This window comes from Artemia sp. Qi Xiang Cuo, chromosome 19, assembly GCF_049724085.1.
Source record: "Artemia sp. Qi Xiang Cuo chromosome 19, ASM4972408v1, whole genome shotgun sequence".
Lineage (NCBI taxonomy): Eukaryota > Metazoa > Arthropoda > Branchiopoda > Anostraca > Artemiidae > Artemia > Artemia sp. Qi Xiang Cuo.
Genome location: NC_142812.1, coordinates 57,870,989 through 57,891,223, shown reverse-complemented (window position 1 = coordinate 57,891,223; position 20,235 = coordinate 57,870,989). Strand labels below are relative to the sequence as shown.

At 36.1% G+C, this 20,235-nt stretch overlaps 1 long non-coding RNA gene across 1 annotated transcript in view; it reads right to left on the bottom strand.

The window, feature by feature from the left end:
* Positions 1-19,915, bottom strand: part of LOC148941047 (uncharacterized) — a 41,492-nt gene extending 21,577 nt beyond the window's left edge. The window contains exons 1-2 of the long non-coding RNA XR_016143347.1: positions 19,777-19,915; positions 15,360-15,611 (exon numbers count right to left, since the gene is read on the bottom strand). This is a non-coding gene — a long non-coding RNA (uncharacterized LOC148941047). The remainder of the gene's footprint in view (positions 1-15,359; positions 15,612-19,776) is intronic.
* Positions 19,916-20,235: the final 320 nt, after the last annotated feature.

Here is a 20,235-nt window from a genome sequence, read left to right as displayed (position 1 = left end):
CTTAGCCTACATGACATATATTATATAAAGCAGCCAAAAAAAAAAACTTTAAAATGTATTTTTTTTAATTTTTATTATAAACCATTTTTTAATAAAATAAGCATTTTTAGTAATCCAAAAGAGCAAAAAAAAAAACAATCAAAATAAAAGCCACACATATAATATGTTTTAAAGGTGACAAAACAGATATAAGCAAAGTGCATTATGAAAAAATTAAGCTTCTAAGTTCAAAGTTATATTCAAAGTTTTTACCCAGATAACTGACGAATTTTGTGATACGGTTTTTAAAGTTTTCTATGCAGTAATGCTCGATGAAAAAAACTATTAATTTTGATAATTATTTATTTTAAGAGTACATAGCTATGATACTTCAACTACTCGTATTATGCAAATGTTCTGAAACGTCACAGCCAATTCCTTTCTACCAGATTTATACTTCTCTTGCTGAATAACGAAGAAGACCAGTTTCCAGCCAGCGACTTGGAAATTTTTGAACTCATGAATAGGCTCGAATCTGTTGTAAATTTAAGCTGTGATTTGAGAAAGACTGATGAAAACTTTAATGTTTGCAGTCAACATTGATCGCGCCGCCGACATCTTACCGGCGGCGCGGCGTGGCGCGCTATTTTTAGCCCCACCGTCGCCGGTCTTCCCTCATCGGCGCGGCGCCGGGGTCTAAATGAGACCCTCTCCAACAGCTTATGCGAAACTAAACTATCAACACACATAATAAGTTAAGAGCAACCCTTGTCAATAGTATCTGATACTCTCATAGACAAAATTACGCCTACATTATGATCACCAAAAGAGTAAATTTTTTATATAGATTCGAAATAGCAGAATCTTGCAAATGAGGACACGCCCACTTCGCGTACCGTTGTAGCCAACCAAGAGTTTTTGTCAAGTAAACTAGGTGCTTAAAAAACGAAATCTAAACGACGATTTGTCTTCCTTGGTCGATGACATTTTACGTGGCAGAGATCAATGTTCATGGATGGCAAGTAAGGCTAAACCACTCAGCGTTTCATTGAGTCCCGTTGAATTTCTTAGACAGATTTTTAACCTTCTTAGCATACAGAAGCTTCTTTCCGGAGTAGCACTGCTGATTGGAAAACGTTGGAAGGATAGCCAAGAGAAGAGAAATATATGGAGTTGCTTCGTAAAGAGAACATACAGCCCAAGAATGCTATTCAGTGATAAGAACTGTTTCCGATTTGTTGCACCAAAGCTCTGAAAAAATATCGCCATATTGCTCAAGCAAAGACTCTAACTTGATGGTTTTGGGATCGACAGATACAGTCTTCGAAGGGACAAGGATGCTGGGATGAGACAATAGATTTTGGCGGAGTTCAAAGCGCTGTTTCAGCTATGATACGGAGTGGTCTAGAAAAGAAATAAACAGAGATCTTCTATAGTGATTCAGAAGATCAGGATTGTCAAGATGATAGTTCTTTTCACCTCTTGTTGTTGGGTGAGTCACCTCAAGCCCGAAAGTCTAAAGTAGTTGCAAAAGACTGAGCTTTGTCGAAAACAGGGGTGAAGGTAGCAGTAGTATCTTATTGAATGGTCATTGTTCCAGAGAGACCAGTGTTTACGTGTCTACGAGCTGCAGCCAAGTCACAGTCAGCCGACGTATGAAACAAAGAACAAAAAACAACAAATGAAAAATAAATCAAATAGCAGAAAAAAGGAGGGTAGTATCACCCAGGGGAATAATATGAAGCGAAAATAAACATTTCAACAAGAACCTCCGTCAAACAATCTTCAGTGCTAAGAAAAACAAAAACGAAAAAAAATCTAACCGTTCGAAGTAAACTTCACAAAATACATTTTAAATCAAACAAACCAGAATAAATGAAAGACCATTCACCAAATGCATTGTGTGAAAATTCTTTGCTTAGCAATAGAATTAGCTTGTCTATGGACTCGATTTTCATTAAAAATGCGGAAGGGTAGTTTTATTTTAAACACACGAAAAATTTATGTAAATAAATTTTTGGACATATTTCCTTATTAAAATATATTCAGCATCCCTATTTATAGCAAGGTATCTATTTGTATATTTTTTAATCTCAATTACCTCTCTAAAATATTTCGTTAAGCCATTTACATTAGATATTAAAATTGCCTCCTCAAAAAGGACTAAATGATCTGGATTTTTAAGATGTGGACGGCAATGACCGACTGAAGAGTCATGCACAAAGGCAACGTCAGGCAAAAAAGTTCCTTTACAACATGGAAACACATAATGAACTATGACTGATTCATGACGTCCAGTATTTGCAACGCTTTCGCATATGATTCTTCGTTGCTGCTCTCCTCAAGAGCTTCAAAAGAAGGCAGAATTGGCTAGTAGAACTCAAGAAAACACATAACTGAATCCTGGCACTCGACCCGTCTTGTTTCGCAGAGTCCAGTCAGGTTCTGTTTTTGCAAATCAGGCTAGAGATTGCTAATCCTTTCTTTCAGATTTTGGATTCTGAGTGCCAAAGAACCGTAGAAATCACAGATTTGCAATAGGGTTCCGAGGTAATGCTTAAAAGCTGGAATAGAGCGGACAGACGAAATGACATGGTTGAGACTATGTGTGCTACAGTGAACATAAAGTGCCTTTGGATGCTGTTGGTGCATAGTGGCCTAAAAACCCCTTAGATGGCCGCTCATCACTGCTCCAACATCATATCCCATGCTAACCATCCTCTTTAAGTTCAGCCAATGGCTTTCCAAAAAATACAGAATTGCCGAAGCGAAACCTTGTCCAGATAGATCGAAGACCTTGTTCAGTTACCTACGATCATTAATGCAGAGAGGCTTGTCTTGCCGAGTGAAATGAATGTGTATGAGCCACACTCTGTGAAAAAGTTAAACAGAGACGCTATACTAAACTAAAAGAATTAGCTATATTAAAAGGATTGAGGGAAACTATTTTTTTTAGAAACTGCATTTGATGAAAGCGGGCCCTTGTTTTATTACAAAAAGGGCCCTTAGTGTGTAAGTTTTAGTCTATGGCTTTTTAGCTTTACTGAATCGGCAAAGTGGCATTAGTTGTAATCAATATGTCACTGAAAATAGCGACGAAGACCACACTGCCTTTCCATAATAAACAACAAAGAACAATAAGGAAATATTTTTATAAGAAATATGAAGATAATTGGAATGAATATCTCGGCCCTATGTCCAAGGGCCGTCCTCAGTAAGACAAAAAAATATAAAGAAAAAAGACTTACATCAACATGCGACCAATCAAACCAAAAATAGAAAAATTTCAAAGCAGTCCCAGTATCCTTACTTCAGCAAAGTTCAACCAGGACTGATAAAAATTGTGGTAAAACTAGGCAATTCAATAAGATGAAAGAAAAATAATTTAAAAACACGTTCTTATTCCTAATCCAGCCTTTTTGGCAGCTAACCTCAAAGGTCTTTTTGTGACCAGTTCTGTGTTAATGTCTACTGTTTTTTTTTTAATATTTTTAAGATCATTTTCAATTAAATTTGTGCATAGAGCATTCAGTGTATATTCCCCCAAGTCCCTATTTAAAGAAATATTATTATTAATCTTAAGTCTGATTTCAATTGCTTCTCGGACTACCTGTTTTATGCCTAGGTCATTGCTAATAAAGGCACATTCATCAAAAAGTATGTTTTGGCTAGGATTTTCAAATACTTCGCTGCCTAAAGCAGAATCAAATGAAACAGTAGAAATATTAGAATTTAGAGCTTTGACGATGTCGTCTTTATGCTGTTGTATGCGTTTCTCTAAATTCTGGTGTGTTCTACCTTTTAGCTGGTAGCTGAAAGGTACAGCTGGTAGTGAAAGCTGGTTACAACCTTTTAGGAACAAATGTAGGATATGTCAGTGACAGACTTAAATCCTTATTTTTTTTTTTTTTTTTGTGGGATGTTCCTTCAACTCCTTTTTTTATGGTAAGGCGGCAGAGGGATTAGCTTTATTTTTACAATACCTTACACTTGCCGAGTATTTTGAATTTAATTTTCAAATTCAAACTAGAATGTGGACAGAACATATCCCTCTAAGACATTTTTAAAAGGACCTGCCTTATTTTTTTTTTATTATCAAAATCTGTTATTTTGGTTTGACGCTGAGCTTCTTACCGCACATTTTAAGTTAAAATCTTGAGTTTGAACTAGAATATGCACTACATATATCCTTTTATAATAGCCTACAAATAAAATAGTGCCATTACATTCCTTATTTTCTGCTATGTCTGAAATTCGTGGATAGTATATAGTTTAGACCACATACTTAAGCATTAGGGGGGGGAGTAAATTAACCCTCTCTTCGCAAATATGTAAGAAGGTATTTCTTTTCTTCTAGTGGGACTTGGTGTCATTTTTCTTAGCGTCATTTTTTTTCTCTTTTACTTTTTAGGTGATGGTGGAATTTATAGAAAGGACGTAGATATGAGCAGTATCTTTTATATGAGCTTTTATATGAGCTTTTTTGGAAACTTTTTCCCAAAAAAATTTGGAAAAATAGGAAGAAATATATTTCATTATAATGTCCTTTGAATAATGCAAAACTAGGTTTTAGCCGAATTTCGTCTGCTCAGCATTACACATATGATAAAATAATAGCTAAAAAATCAGAACAAAGCCACAGAGCAATAGAAATAACAAACAGATTTAAAAATAAGCTCAACTAATAGGAGGTAGTCGTCGTAAAGACGGTGCAAGGAAGAGTAAAAAAATTCGAGCAGTCTGATTTGTTGGTTGGAAAACATTTCAGGCAAGTTTTTAAGCAGAAAATTTTATGCGAATATCTTTCATAACGCTGGATTGATTTGATGCTTCGACATCTACTTCGACCCACTATTGTTAACAATTCTTTACAGTTCATAAAAACTGAATTTTACACAGCATAGTGCTTACACTAGAGCGTAGAACCAATTAAAGGCATTATGAGTTTTTGATTGTTATTAGGTGATAGCTGTTTGCACAATGAATGCTTTTGGGTACTGTTCTATTAACTGTAAGACACGCGATAATGCGAAGGAGATCAGATAGAATAAAACCTGTAATAGTTGTTAATGCTAATGAAATAAAACAAAATATGATGAAAATATAATAGTTTAGAAACAAATTTCGGTTATATATATGAACATTAGGGGGGGGGGATAAATCAAAGCATATATTAAACATCTAACCTAACCTAAATAAAAAATCAAAAGTTTAAATATTGTAAACGCAGTGATAAATCACTGTTTGCAATCCTCAGCATAGAAAATCTCCATTGAAAAAACATTTTTGACTAGTTTCTTTGACTAGCATCTTCACTGTATTAGTGAAGTACTGGCTTTTGTTTGGTCTCCCAGATGAGACATACAAAATCCTGACATTAATAGTTCCAAATTTTGGATATTTCTGTTCCATTTCAGAGAAAAGAATGTCTAAGACATTTATGAAAAAATGAACTTATAAATGCAGAGAGGACCTTATAAGATACAAGAAAAGAGACTGGACCGATAAGTTGAGCACATTTCGTTTAATAAAGTTGGCTTGAAATATCAATTTGGCAAAACGTTAAACAACCGAAATCTTCGAATAAGGTATATACTAAAAATCTAAACAATTAAAAAAACCGTATAAGTCAAAACCCAAAAACCACAGCGGTTACTTAAAAACCGGTTACTTTTATAGTTGATATCAAAGATTATACATGCGTATTGCATATCACCCTCCGATCACTTTTGACTGATAAAAAGATAACTAAAAATTTCAATAGCCAATCAAATGAGCCACTTTTGAAGTTCATACGATCACCCCGTACATACAAACCTATCTGCCCCGGGGCATAACATAAAACACGGGCCCCAGGGCTGTGGGGGGTTGTATCGACCCCAGAGATGTTGTTATCTGACTTTTGAAATATTTTTGACAAAATGGCTATCTAAAAATTTTTATACGATGGGTTTGTGGAATAAGAGCACGAAGGGGGGGGGGCTAGTTTCCCTTCGATATTTTTGCCCTTAAAAAGTGAACTATAATTTTTATTTAAAAATAAATGATCCCCCTCTGAATTTCTTACAAGCCCACGTTTCATAAGAACCATACATGCCCCCAAGGCCCTGCCCCTGTGGGTTGTGTCGACCGAGGAATTCTGTTATCTTATTTTATAACTTTTTTTTAACAAAATGGATATCTCGAAATTTGTATCGGATGCACTTAGGGAAAAAAGCACGGGGGGCGGATAGGTACCTTCCGATCACTGTTGACTCTTCAAAAGGGCACTAAAACTTCCGATTTCCAATTGAATGAGCCCCCTCCGAAGTTTATAATACCACCCCTTCCATATGAAGTGCCAATGGAAAAAAAATAAAATATTGAAGCCTTATGGCGTGGGGGGGGGGTCTAGGTGCCCTCAGATCTCTCTTGAATCTCAAAAATCAAACTAGAGATTTCAATTTCCAATCAAATAGGCCCTTTCTGAAGTTTATACGAGTATCCGTTGCATAAGAACCATATATTCCCCAAAAGCATAACCTACAACACCTGCCCACAGACCCTGGGGAAGGGGGGGGGGTCGACACCGGAGTTTTCATTATCTGAACTTTGAACTATTTTTAATAAAATGACTCTTTCAAAATTTTTATCAGATGGGTTTGGGGCAAAAAGGCGTGGAAGAAGGGGCAATTGTTCAGATCGCTTTTGACTCTTAATTATTTAAAAAAAAACTTTTTCCAAAAAATAAGTTTTTCAAAGAAAAGTAAAGAACTCCATTAAACAAAAAAAGAGCAAAAATAAAATCAAATCATCTACCAAGCGTGAAACTACCATAAATCAGCATCGATAAATAAATGAAACCCAAAACGAACAGAAATTACAATAAATAACCGAGTCAAACTCATAACGAGCAGAAATTATCATAAGTTGGGCTCAAAACCCCTATGCCTTCCCAAGGCCAGAACATAATTTGCACTTTACTAAAAAAAAAAAAAATGTTTTTACTTTTATAACGTTAATAAATCAAATAATATTAAGATTTTGATTACTAAATACCAGCATATGTATATTAAACTTACAAAGAACATTCCTTTGTAATTTTTTACAAAAGGGCTTTTAGAATCAGAATCATTTATTAACATAAAAGCTTTCGTAGTCAGGATTTAAATCCCGACTAAATCGCGCTATTATTTACAAATTAAACAAAGACACAAAAAAATTAATACACATGTCACTTATTGTAGACAGAAAAAAGACTGGTAAAATAGTCCTTAAATATAAATTTATTATTTCACTTATTTCGAAACGGACGGTCACTGCAATCGACTGTAATTTATTCCAAATTTAATCCGGCTTAAATAACAATAGATGTTCACAGGTCAAACGCGAAGTGATAACTGACTATGACTGGGGGAGGGGGTAATTTTCCTCAGGGAGTATACTTAATGGGGTTTGAGAATTTTCCAAGAGAAAACACCTAAACCTATAGATAATAGCCTAAGCAATTAAAGTATTTCTGAAGGATAGATTGTCTTTGGACTCATCAAATTATTAATGTCTAAGCTTTTATAGACCAAAAACGCACCGAATCTAATGAAAAAGCTTTGCTTATTTTTTAGACGAAAATGTAGCATTTCCCTTGAAAATTTTGAATGTAAATTCTGTGGATGCGGAATAAAAACACTATTGAAAAATTAAAATGAAAAAGAAAAAAATTAATACCGTTTTTGACACATTTTCTTGACTTATTATAAACACATACAATACACAGGTGGGCGTCTAGTAATAATTTAAGCTCGAAAGATGACTAACTTACAATAATAATTCTTCTCATGTTAAAAATTACCTTATTAGCAGTCATGTAAAAATTACTCGGAATTACAAAGTTGAATCGGAGCTCTCAAGCCGGGATGCAGCTACAACACTTTATTGGGGGGGGGGGAATGGATCTCCATCCGACAGTGGTGGATCCCGGGGGCGAGGGGGACACTTTCCCCCAAGCGTAGTCTAAAGTAGCGTAACTTACTTAATTAACCCAGGTTTGCGTTAATTAAACTTGCTTTTAGCGCAAGTTTATCGAATCAACCTATTTTGCGCCCTCCCCTAAATTTTTTATAGGATCAACCTATTTCCCCCCCTCCCATAAAAAATCCTGGATCTGCCCCTGCCATCCAAAAAGTCAAGAGCATTGGCATAGAATACTTTTTTTCATTAATTAAAATCGATATTTGAACTGGCCTAGAATTATAAAATAGTTCCTTGATCCGAGTTTTTATGCCAACAACAAAAAGATCAGAAAAATGTTTGAAAGACAATTCTTTCACAGCTAATGAAAAATTCATTTTATTCTGTTATAAAACTTGAATTATTGATCTATAACAAAATCTCTCCAGTCAACTTTTAGTTAACAAAAAGCTAAAATTGATATAATATATTGATAGGCCAAAATGTCATACTCAAATATAAGTATATCTATGTTTACTATTTATTACGATGCACATATGAAATTACTGATGAATATTCTTACGCTTCCCTCTAATTTTGAGATAAATAAAACACGGGCGGATCCAGAATTTTTTTAGGACGGGGGGGGGGCACAAAATATGTTGATCCAATAGAAAAATTTTAGAGGGGGTCGTAAAATAGGTTGATCTGATAAACTTGCGTTAGGAGCAAGTTTAATTAACGTGAACTTGAGTTAATTAGGTAAATTATTCTACTTTAGACTATGCTAGGGGTCGCGCGCCCCCTTGCCTTTCTATGCCCCCAGGGCATAACTTGCAACCCTTACATTAAGGGCTCTGAGGGGGTTTTAATCCTAAAACACCTAATTTCCAGAACTTTCAACTACGTTGAACAAAATGAGTATCTCAAAATGTTGATTGGATGTGTTTGGCAAAACACTGGGCGTGAGAGGGGCGTTAATCGCTATCCTATCGCTTTCATCTATTAAAAAAGGCACAAGCCCTTTCAATTTACAATTGAATGAGCCCTCTTGAAGTTTCTACGATAACGCTTTCAATAAAAACTTTATTTGCCCCAAGGGCATTACTTAGAACCCTTGCCTTGAGGGCTGTCGGGAGAGGTGTTGTCATCCTTAAATACCTAATGTCCAAAACTTTCAACTAAGTTGAATAAAATGGCTATCTAAAAATTTTGATTTTATGTTTTTGGGTAAAAAAATGGGCGCAAAGCCGCTATGCCTTCCCAAGGCCAGAACAAAATTTGCACTTTACTGAAAAAACATAAAGTTTTTACTTTTATAACTTTAATAAATCAAATAATTTTAACATTTTGATAACTCAATATCAGTATATATTTATATATATATATATATATATATATATATATATATATATATATATATATATATATATATATATATATATATATATATATATATATATATATATATATATATATATATATATATATATATATATATATAATATATATATATATATATATATATATATATATATATATATATATATATATATATATATATATATATATATATATATATATATATATATATATATATATATATATATATATATATATATATATAACTATATTAAACTGACAATGCACATTCATTTGTATTATTTCAGTAAAGTGCAATTTTTGTTCTGGCCTTGGGAAGGCATAGGGGTTTTTGCACCCAACTTATGTTAATTTCTGCTCGTTTTGAGTTTGACTCGGTTAATTATTGTAATTTCTGTTCGTTTTGGGTTTCATTTATTTATCGATGCTGCTTTGTGGTAGTTTCATGCTTGGTAGAATATTTGATTTTATTTTTGCTCATTTTTGTTTAATGGAGTTCTTTACTTTTCTTTGGAAAACTTATTTTGTGGAAAAAGTTTTTTCAGTTAATTTCTGTTCGTTTTATATTGACGTGGTCTTTTCAGGGAAAAAGAGAATGATACTTTAAATCTTTTCGTTTCTTAAGAATTCATAGTTTGGCCTGCTATTCGTAAGCTGGAGAAAAATTTTCAGCAATTTTTAACAGCATACACCCTTTTAAAAATCTGGACACAAATAGTACTGTTTAATTTAGTTTCACACCTCCTCTAGTTGACCTGAAATTGAAAACTTGATATCATTCGCAAAAAATCTGTTTACTTTCTTTTTTTGCTTGTATACACTTACGCTTTTTGTTTTTGGTTAAATTTTATGAGAAGAATGGGGGGGGTGGGGGTGGTAGGGTGGGAGTGGAAGGGGAATCAGTTACCCTCAAATAACTTTCAACTTTTTATAAGGGCATCAGCCCTTTTTATTTTCAATCGAATGAACCCTTTTCGAACTTTCCACGACAACTCCTTCGATACGTAGTGCCCTGGTCTAAACAACAACAAAAAATAATACATTATACACAATTCAATCTTTACTATGAAAATGTTAAGCCTTCCAATCACTCTCGACCATTAAAAAGGACACTAGGCCTTTCGATTTCCAATCAAATGAGCCCTTTTGGAGACGACAATGCTTTCTACAAACACCTTATATGCCCCCAGGGCATAAATTACAACCCTTATTCTAATATCTCTTAGGGTGGTTGTCATCCTCTAAGACCGAATTTCCAGAAATTTCAACTACGTTAAACAACATGGCTATCTCAAAATTTTGATTGGATGTGTTTGGGGAAATGATGGGCGTGAGAGGGGTGTTAGTCGCCTTCCAGTCACTTTCGACTATTAAAAAGGGCACAAGCCACTCCAATTTCCAATTGAATGAGCGCTTTTCGAAGTTTCTACGACAACTTCTTCGATACGAAGTGCCCTGCTCTAAAAAAAAGAAAAAAATAAATAATACATAGTGAAAACATCGTTCTTGTGTGCCCCCAGGCCATAACTTAAAACCCTTTCCCTGAGGGTTGTGGGGGAGTGTCCTTCTCTTTACTTAATCCCCGTTTCTTGTCTCGTTCTCGAGTGTCCCCGTTCTTTACTTAGGCAGCGCGATCGTGCTGTCTATGATTTATGCAACAACTTTCTATATAAACCATATATGCCCCCAGGGAATAGCTTACAACCCTTGCACTGAGGGCGCTGAGGGGGTTATCATCCTAAAAGACCTAATTTAAAAAACTTTCAGCTTCGTTGAATAAAATGGCTATCTAAAATTTTTGATTGGATGTGTTTGGGGAAAAGGTGGGCGTGAGAGGGGGGTTAGTTGCCCTCAAATCACTTTCGACTATTAAAAAGGGTAGTATCCCTTTGAATTTCAAATAGAATGAGCCCTTTTTCAAGTTTCTACGACACAGATTTCAATAAAAACCTTATAGGCCCCCAGGGCATAACTTGTAATCCTTGCCCTAAGGGTTGTGGGGGAGTTTCCTCCTCAAAAATATATTTTCTATCCAGAAATCAACTACGCTGAACAAAATGGCTATCTCAAAATTTTTATTGGATGTTTTTGGGGAAATGATGGGCGTGGGGGGGGCTAGTTGCCCTCCAATCACTTTCGACTATTAAAAAGGGCACCAGCCTTTTGAATTTCCAATCGAATGAGCTTTTTTTGAAGTTTCTGCGACAACGTCTCCCATATGAAGTGCCCTGCTCTATATGAAAAAAAATAATAAATAGTACATTGTGCCAAAATCGTTCTTATATACCCTCAGGGCATAACTTAAAACCCTTGCCCCGAGGGTTGTGGGGGAGTTTCCTCCTCTAAAAACATATTTTCTATCTGGAAATCAATTACGTTGAACAAAATGGCTATCTAAAAATTTTGATTGGATGTGTTTGGAGAAATGATGGGTGTGGGGGTTGCTAGTTGCCCTCCAATCACTTTCGACTATTAAAAGGGCACTAGCCCTTTGAATTTCCAATCGAATTAGCCCTTTTTGAAGTTTCTACGACAACACCTTCTATAAAAACCTTATATCCCCCCAGGGCATAACTTAAAACCCTTGCCCGTAGGGTTGTGGGGGAGTGTCCTCCTCAAAAACATGTTTTCTAACTGGAAATCATTTACGCTGAACAAAACGGCTTTCTCAAAATTTTGATTGGATGTATTTGGGGGACTGATGGGCGTAGGTGGGGGGGGGGGTAGTTGCCCTCCAATCACTTTCGATTATTAAAAAGGGCACTAGAACTCTCAATTTCCAATCGAATGAACCCTTTTGGAAGTATCTACGAAAACCCCTTCCATATGAAGTGCCCTGCTTTAAAGGAAAAAAATAATAAGTAGCACATTGTGCCAACATCGTTCTTATATGTCCTAAGGGCATAACTTAAAACCGTTGCCCCGAGGGTCGTGGGGGAGTGTCCTCCTCAAAAACATATTTTCTATCTGGAAATCAACTACGCTAAACAAAATGGCTATCTCAAAATTTTGATTGGATGTGTTTGGGGGAATTAGGGGCATGGGGGGGGGCGAGTTGCCCTTCAATCACTTTAAATTATTAAAAAGGGTACTAGCCGCTGCAATTTCCAATCGAATGAGCCCTTTTTGAAGTTTCTACGACAACTCCTTCGATACGAAGTGCCCGGATGGAGAAAAAAAGCACATTGTGCCAATATTGTTCTTTACTTAGGCAGCAATAGGCAGCCTAAGTAAATCATAGCTATCTTAGGCAGCGCTAGCGCGATCCCCTTTAAGAGCGGAGTCGTGTGCTTATGTCTACGTGTATTATTCTGCCCTTCTTTATAAATTACTGAGCAAATAATTCCAGCTTAATCGTTAGTTGTTTGGCCGATACCAAACTTCTGCTGTTCATTCGAGTTCATGTGCAGTGATGGGCGCTGCATTAACATCGATCTGAGGTGCGGTGGCAGTAAGAATCGGATTGTCAGATCTGTCCGACGAAGATAATGGTGAACATTGGAACAAAACCTACACCTGCAGACCTCATGAATTAACTTGCCCTACTGGTAAATACATTAGGCAGGATTGGAGGTGCGATGGCGAGGTATGAGTATCGATGCGGTGCGAATGATAAGTATCAGTATATGTATATTAAACTGACGATGCACATTCATTTGTATTTTTTTTAGTAAATTTCAAATTATGTTCTGGCCTTGGGAATGCATAGGGATTAAAAGATATCTAGAATAAAAAAAAGAACATGATGGTTTGGTTTGTACGGGAGGAAAAGGATTTAAAACCGTGATTGGGTTTCATGCTATGAAAATTCAGTTGTTCAGTGTCTTTTTATTATAGATGACCAACGTATATATATATATATATATATATATATATATATATATATATATATATATATATATATATATATATATATATATATATATATATATATATATATATATATATATATATATATATATATATATATATATATATATATATATATATATATATATATATATATATATATATATATATATACATTTTCCTTAAAAAAAATCACTGATGCATGTTTATTTGTTTGTTTGGTTACGTTACTTTTATCCTTTTTTTTTACTCCCAGGCATGATCGCAAAAACCAATTGTTTTTGGAATTGAACAGGAATCATTTGAACGGAATTAGTGCCCTTTTTAATAGTCAATAGTTTCTGGGAGGGGAGAGGTCACATTTACTTTGGTAAATGACGGGTGGATGCCCAAACCAGTCAACAAACTCTTGAGCGCATGGAGCGGATTGGGTATGCAAAGGGGTTTGTGACTGGGAGATAAATGAGTAAAAGGTGATTATGGGAGGTTTTTGGTTCAGTAATATATGCAATGGTGACTTGACTGGTCGTGAGTAAATTTCTGGTTTGGAGAGCGTTTCATAGAGAGATACCTGGGGCGTGTTACTTTGGTTATCTTAGGTTTGTTGCTTAGGCTATCACACCCGAAACAACGCCCATTTTATATAACTTACATCAAAGAACATGGTCAAAATTATACTTTCCTTTAGCACACTTGCCAGTGAGGTAGAAATGACATAAGTACAATAAAGAGCACCTCTTTTGGTCACACTTGTTATATAAAAAACTGGAAAAACACTCTTGCACTAACTTCATTTAGCTTTTTGAGGCTATTGGTAATGGCTTCATGATTATAGGGGCCCTTGGGACCTGATTTGCAAAGTCCTTGCTTAAGAAACTTGCAATTTTTTATAACACTATTATCAGGAATAGTAATTCCTGCAGCTCGCTTGGAACATGATCATGTTCAACATCACATTTATTTCCAAATTTACAAAAACCTGCCAAAATTATATTAGCGCTTTTGTGAGTATTAGACGTGAAGTCATTATTATTAGGCAGATTCATTTCCGTACTTTCAAAAAAAAAATCGGGCATCTGTGATTTAGGTCTCAAGGTCAAAATTATAATTAGGTTGAATAGGGGTGAGATTGAGGTCAGGTACAATTTCTGAACTTAGATTTATGTCACTTGTAGTGGCTAAAGCTTAATCCTCTGCTTCCTTCACTAATATTCGTTGAGCTTGAGGACAATGCACTTTTTTGATGATGAAAGTCTAAAGTGTCTTTATTTACCTCATCTGGGATGGAATTATTTGTAGGTTGACTTCTTGTATCACTTTTATAAATTGACAAAAAATCTGCAATCAGCATTAACACAGTCATTAACTTTTCTTTTAAAGTCAAATCTTTGTAAAATCTGGTTGTAAGGAAGGGGCTGCCGTGACGCTGTCTGTTGAACAGATTTAAACATGGAGCATTCAGTGGTTTGGCACGATACGAGCGTTGAGCCTTGGAGAAGCATTTGGCGCTGGGGTGGGGCAAGGGAAGTGTTTCTGTTAAATAAGAAAGCTGTCTTTGTGGAGGGCCAGGAAAAGAAGTAGGACTGCTTAGGTCACTTAGGATGCTAAGCATTATTTTTCTTTCAACTGGGGTACGAGGTGTTCTAGGGAAGCCAGAACAGGGTAAAGAAATACCCAGAGAAGGATTAATATTTACCTTGGATTTAGTAGAGCAATCAAGGCACATCCAGGAGCTACTCCAATGGATAATATCTATATTGGAGCACTTTTCGGCCCCTGCGAGGAACCAAGAGTCCCAATTTACATAATTAATTGAGTTAGATGTAACTCGTAATCTCAACTCTGGACAATATTGTTTTTGTTTTGCCATTTGGTCATGCAAAGGTCAACGATTACGGAATGACTTTGGTACAGTAGCTATGAAATTCAAGAAATTTTGCCTAGTTGAACTCTTGCTACAGGAGAAATAAAAACACTCTAATCACAAATCAGCTAAAATATCTAAAGTCGTCCTGAAAAACCACAAATTACTAAAATTGGGACAATGAGTAGTCTTAAACAACGAAATATGCACACAAAGTGTTATTATTTGAGCCAAAACGCCTTCCTAGGCCACAAAATTATAATCCCTTCCTAAATTGCACTTAAAATTTCTATAAATGCTATATTAAGCCAATAATATACGTTATATGCAAAAAGACTATCAGATATAAAACAGTTACCTTCACATGTTTTGTTTTGATAATTATATCTGTCAGATTTGCTTTCACAAGAGCAAGTTGTTGTAGTACATCCTGGACTGCATATAACACCAGTTGCATTTCCACATTCTGAATAGGTTGTTTTGCATATGTTACTTATACACTCACAGTTTTGGCCCTCAAATTCATCTGAACATCTACAGCTGTAAGAATCCGTGCCATTTGAACTGCATGTTCCGTTGTTAAGACATGGGTTATTTTTGCAAGGAGTTGCTGAAAGTAATAAGCTTGGATTAGAGTCTGAGAAAATTTTTTTGTCCACAGATGACATTGACAACAATTAATCTTTCAAAAAATTACATGAAACAGAAAGCAAATACAAAAAAAATAAAAAAATGAATAAAAAGTCCATTCAAGACTTATCTCGTTAATTGGGGCTTTGGTATCCAAGTCGGAGCATAATTTTATCTAAATGTAGGGTAGCAGCTAGCTAATTAAAGAACCCTTTCAAAATCAATCAATGAAAAAGATATGAATTTTAGTTTCTCCCACGAACTCTGAGGGCTGTGGGGGAGCTTCCTCCTCAAAAGCATATTTTCTATCTGGAAATTAACTACGCTGAACAAAATGGCTATCTCAAAATTTTTATTGGATGTGTTTGGGGGGATGATGGGCGTGAGGAGGGGGGGGCTTGTCACCCTCCACTCGCTTTCGACTATTAAAAAGGGCACTAGCCCTTTGAAATTACAATCAGATGAGCCTGTTTTGAAGTTTCTACGACAATGCCTTTTATAAAAACCCTATATGCCCCCAAGGGCATAACTTAAAACCCTTGCCCTGAGGTTGTGGGGGAGTGTCCTCTTCAAAAACATATTTTCTATGTGGAAATCAACTACGCTGAACAAAATGGCTATCACAAAATGTTGATTGAAGTGTTTCAGGGAATGATGGGCGTGGCGGGAGGGCTATTTGCCGTACAATCACTTTCGACAATTAAAAAGGGCACTAGCCCTATTAATGTCCAGTCAAATGAGCCCTTTTTTAAGTTTCTAAGACAACGCCTTCTATAAAAAACTGCGATGCCACCAGGGCACAACATAAAACCGTTGCCCTGAGGGTTGTGGAGGAGTGTCCTCCTAAAAAATGTTTTTTCTATCGATACATCAACTACGCTGAACAAAATCGCTATCTCAAAATTTTGATTGGATGTGTTTGGGGGAATGATGGGCGTGGGGGAGGGCTAGTAGCCCTCCAATCACTTTTGATTATCAAAAAAGGCACTAGAACTCTCAATTTCCAATCGAATGAACCCCTTTTGAAGTTTCTACGACAACCCCTTCCATTTAAAGTGCCCTACTCTAAAGGAAAAAAATAATAAATAATAATTTGTTCCAACATCGTTCTTATATGCCCTCAGAGCATAACTTAAAACCCTTACCCCGAGGGGTGAATGGGAGTGTCCTCAAAAAAATATATTTTATCCGAAAATCAACTAGGCTGAACAAAATGGCTATCTTAAAATTTTGATTGGATGTGTTTGGGGGAATGGTGGGTGGGAGGGGGGCTAGTAGCCCTTCAATCACTTTCGACTATTAAAATGTGTACTAGCCCTTTAAATTTCCAATCGAATTAGCCCCTTTTAAAGTTTCTACGACAACGCCTTCTATAAAAAGCTTATATGCCCCCTGGACATAAATTAAAACCCTTACCCTGAGGGTTGTGGGGGAGTGTCCTCCTCAAAAACACATTTTCTATTTGTAAATCAACTACGCTGAACAAAATGGTTATCTCGAAATTTTGATTAGACGTGATTTGGAGAATGATGGGCGTGGGGGGGGCTAGTTGCCCACCAATCACTTTCGACTGTTAAAAAGGCACTAGCCATTTTAAGTTTCAATCGATAGAGCCTGTTTTGAAGTTTCTATAAAAAAGCATTATATAAAAACCTTATTTGCCCCCAACTATCTAAAAATTTTGAGTGGTTGTATTTGGGGGAACGTGCGAGGGGGGCAGGGGGTTGGGGGCCCTTCAACAACTTTCGACTATTAAAATCGGCAACTAGCCCTTTGAATTTCCAATCTAATGAGCCTGTTTTGAAGTTTCTACGACAACGCCTTCTGTAAAAACCTTATATGCCCCTAGGGTATAACTTAAAACCCTTGCCCGGAGGGTTGTTGGGGATTGTCCTCCAGAAAACATATTTTCTATCTGAAAATCAACTACGCTGAACAAAATAGCTATCTCAAAATTTTGACTGGATGTGTTTGGGGGAATGATGGGCGTGGGGGGGGGGGGCGCGTCCTGTGAAGGTCAATTCAGATGAGCCTGTTTTGAAGTTTCTACGACAACACCTTCTATAAAAAGCTTATATGCTCCCAAGGGCATAACTTAAAACCCTTGCCCTGAGGGTTTTGGGGGATTGTCCTCCTCAAAAACATATTTTCTATCTGGAAATTAACTACGCTGAACAAAATGGCTATCTCAAAATTTTGATTGAATTTATTAGGGGGAATGATGGTCGTGGGGGGGATGCTAGTTGCCCTTCAAGCACTGTAGACTATTAATAAGGACACTAGCCCTGTGAATTTCAAATCGAAGGAGCCTGTTTTGAAGATTCTACGACAAACCCTTCTACAAAAACCTTATATGCCCCCAGGGCATAAATTAATACTCTTACCCTGAGGGTTGTGGGGGAGTGTCCTCCTCAAAAACTTATTTCCTATCTGGAAATCAACTACGCTGAGCACAATAGCTACCTCAAAATTTTGATTGGATTTGTGTGGGGGACTGAATGGCGTGGGGGGAGGGGGTAGTTGCTCGTCAATCACTTTCGACAATTAAACAGTGTACTAGCATTTCGAACTTCCAGTCGAATGAGCCTGTTTTGAAGTTTCTACGAAAATGCCTTCTATAAAAACCTGATATGCCCCCAGGGCATATCTTAAAACACTTGTCCTGAGTGTTTTGGGGGAGTGTCCTCCTCAAAAATATATTTTCTATCATGAAATGCGCTACGCTGTACAAAATGGCTATTTCAAAATTTTGATTGGATTGTTTAGGGGACGGATGGTTGTGGTGGGGGGGGGGGTACAGTTGTCCTCCAATCACTTTCGACTATTAAAAAGGACACAAGAACCCTCGATTTCCAATCGAATGAGCCCCTTTTGAAGTTTCTACGACGACCCATTCCATATGAAGTGCCCTGCTCTAAAGGAAAAAACATTAAATAGTACATTGTGCCAACATCGTTCTTATATGCTCTCAGGGTATAACTTAAAACCCTTGCTCCAAGGGTTGTGGGGGAGTGTCCTCCTCAAAAAGATATTCTCAATCAGGAAATCAACTCCGCTGAACAAAATGGCTATCTCAAAATTTTGATTGGATGTGTTTGAGGGAATGAATGGCGTTTTTCAACTATTAAAAAGGGCACTAACCACTCCAATTTCCGATCGAATGAGCCCTTTTCAAAATTTCTACGACAACTCCTTCGATACGAAGTGCCCGGGTATGGAGAAAAACAAACACACATTGTGCCGACATTGTTCTTTACTTAGGCAGCGCTAGCACGCTGCATATGATTAAAAATCTGTCTACGTTGTTTATCTAGTCCTATAGCCCCATCCCATGCCAAATGGCATTTTAGGATGATAGAACTTATAAAAGTTCTGTAGATGTGAGAAATAGCCTTTGAATGAGCCATTAAACATCTCTCTATGATGTTCTTCTAAACCGCTAGCCGTGGAAAAAAACGGGAGACAGTTCAGTGCTACCCATGCAAAAAAAGTAAGTTTCCTTGTTGCTAATAGTGGGGGGCTGTAATTTCCTTGTATTAGGTTTTCGACTACTCTGAATCCAAGGAAGCTCTTTTCATTTTGATTTTACACCGTTTTTAAGGGGTTCCTGACTTTATTCTAAATCACCATAAATTTCTTTTCGCAATAAACTTTTACTTTTCAGACGAATCGAAATAATAGTTATCATTCTTGAATCAGTGTCAGATTACAATTTTTTTAACTAGGCAGTTTTTTTCTAAATATATTTTCTAACTTTTGGTTACTTATGGGCTTTTTTTTTGCTCTTCACTAGGTTGCAGAAACCATGATATGGTAGTAAGAAATGAAACCGTTTCCTAAAAGATAGGTAAGGTGACCGATATAAAACGCATTCAATTTAGACAGCGGTTGAAAAAAATGACTGAAAACGTGAATGAAACAAAAATTAATAATTTCATTGCTAAATAATCTGGTATATAAAGGATGAAACTATTTCAAAAAATTTTCATCCTTGTATTTAAATTTCTAAGAATACTAAATAAGGAAGATTTTGCATAAAATTATATTGGCTTTCGAATATTAGGAAGAAATAAGTGAAAATTTTAGTGAAAAATTAGTGAAAAAAAATAAGTGAATAAGTGAATGTTGTTTAAATTTTTACTTACAAATTTACATTTCTTCAGATTTATTTTCCGTGTTGTTGTTCTATTTTCCCTGGCTGTTGTAAGACACCACAACTATTGGTTATCACAAGTCATATTTTGGCACCTTGCTAAAGTATGTGGCAATGAAAATTTATTGTCTCTAAGGGCGCAGTAAATTTTTTTATTAAATTTATTTGTTTAAAAGTGCCATATTTCAAAAGCTCTAAAATAAACTAAGGAAATGTGTGCTGCGGCGCATTAGAAAAAGGAAAAAAAAAGGGACTGGCGCACTGGAAACGACCGTAAATGTGAAGTTCAAGTTCTATAGACTGGAGAGGATGGGTCTATGGAAAGACACTCAGGATCCAGACACGTGTTGAGGATCTCTAGGGATAAGCCATCTCCTCCCTGGATGCTTGAGATTCTTATATTCTAATTAGATTCCTATGTTTTACTATGTAGCTCGCCTTTTCCTTCATT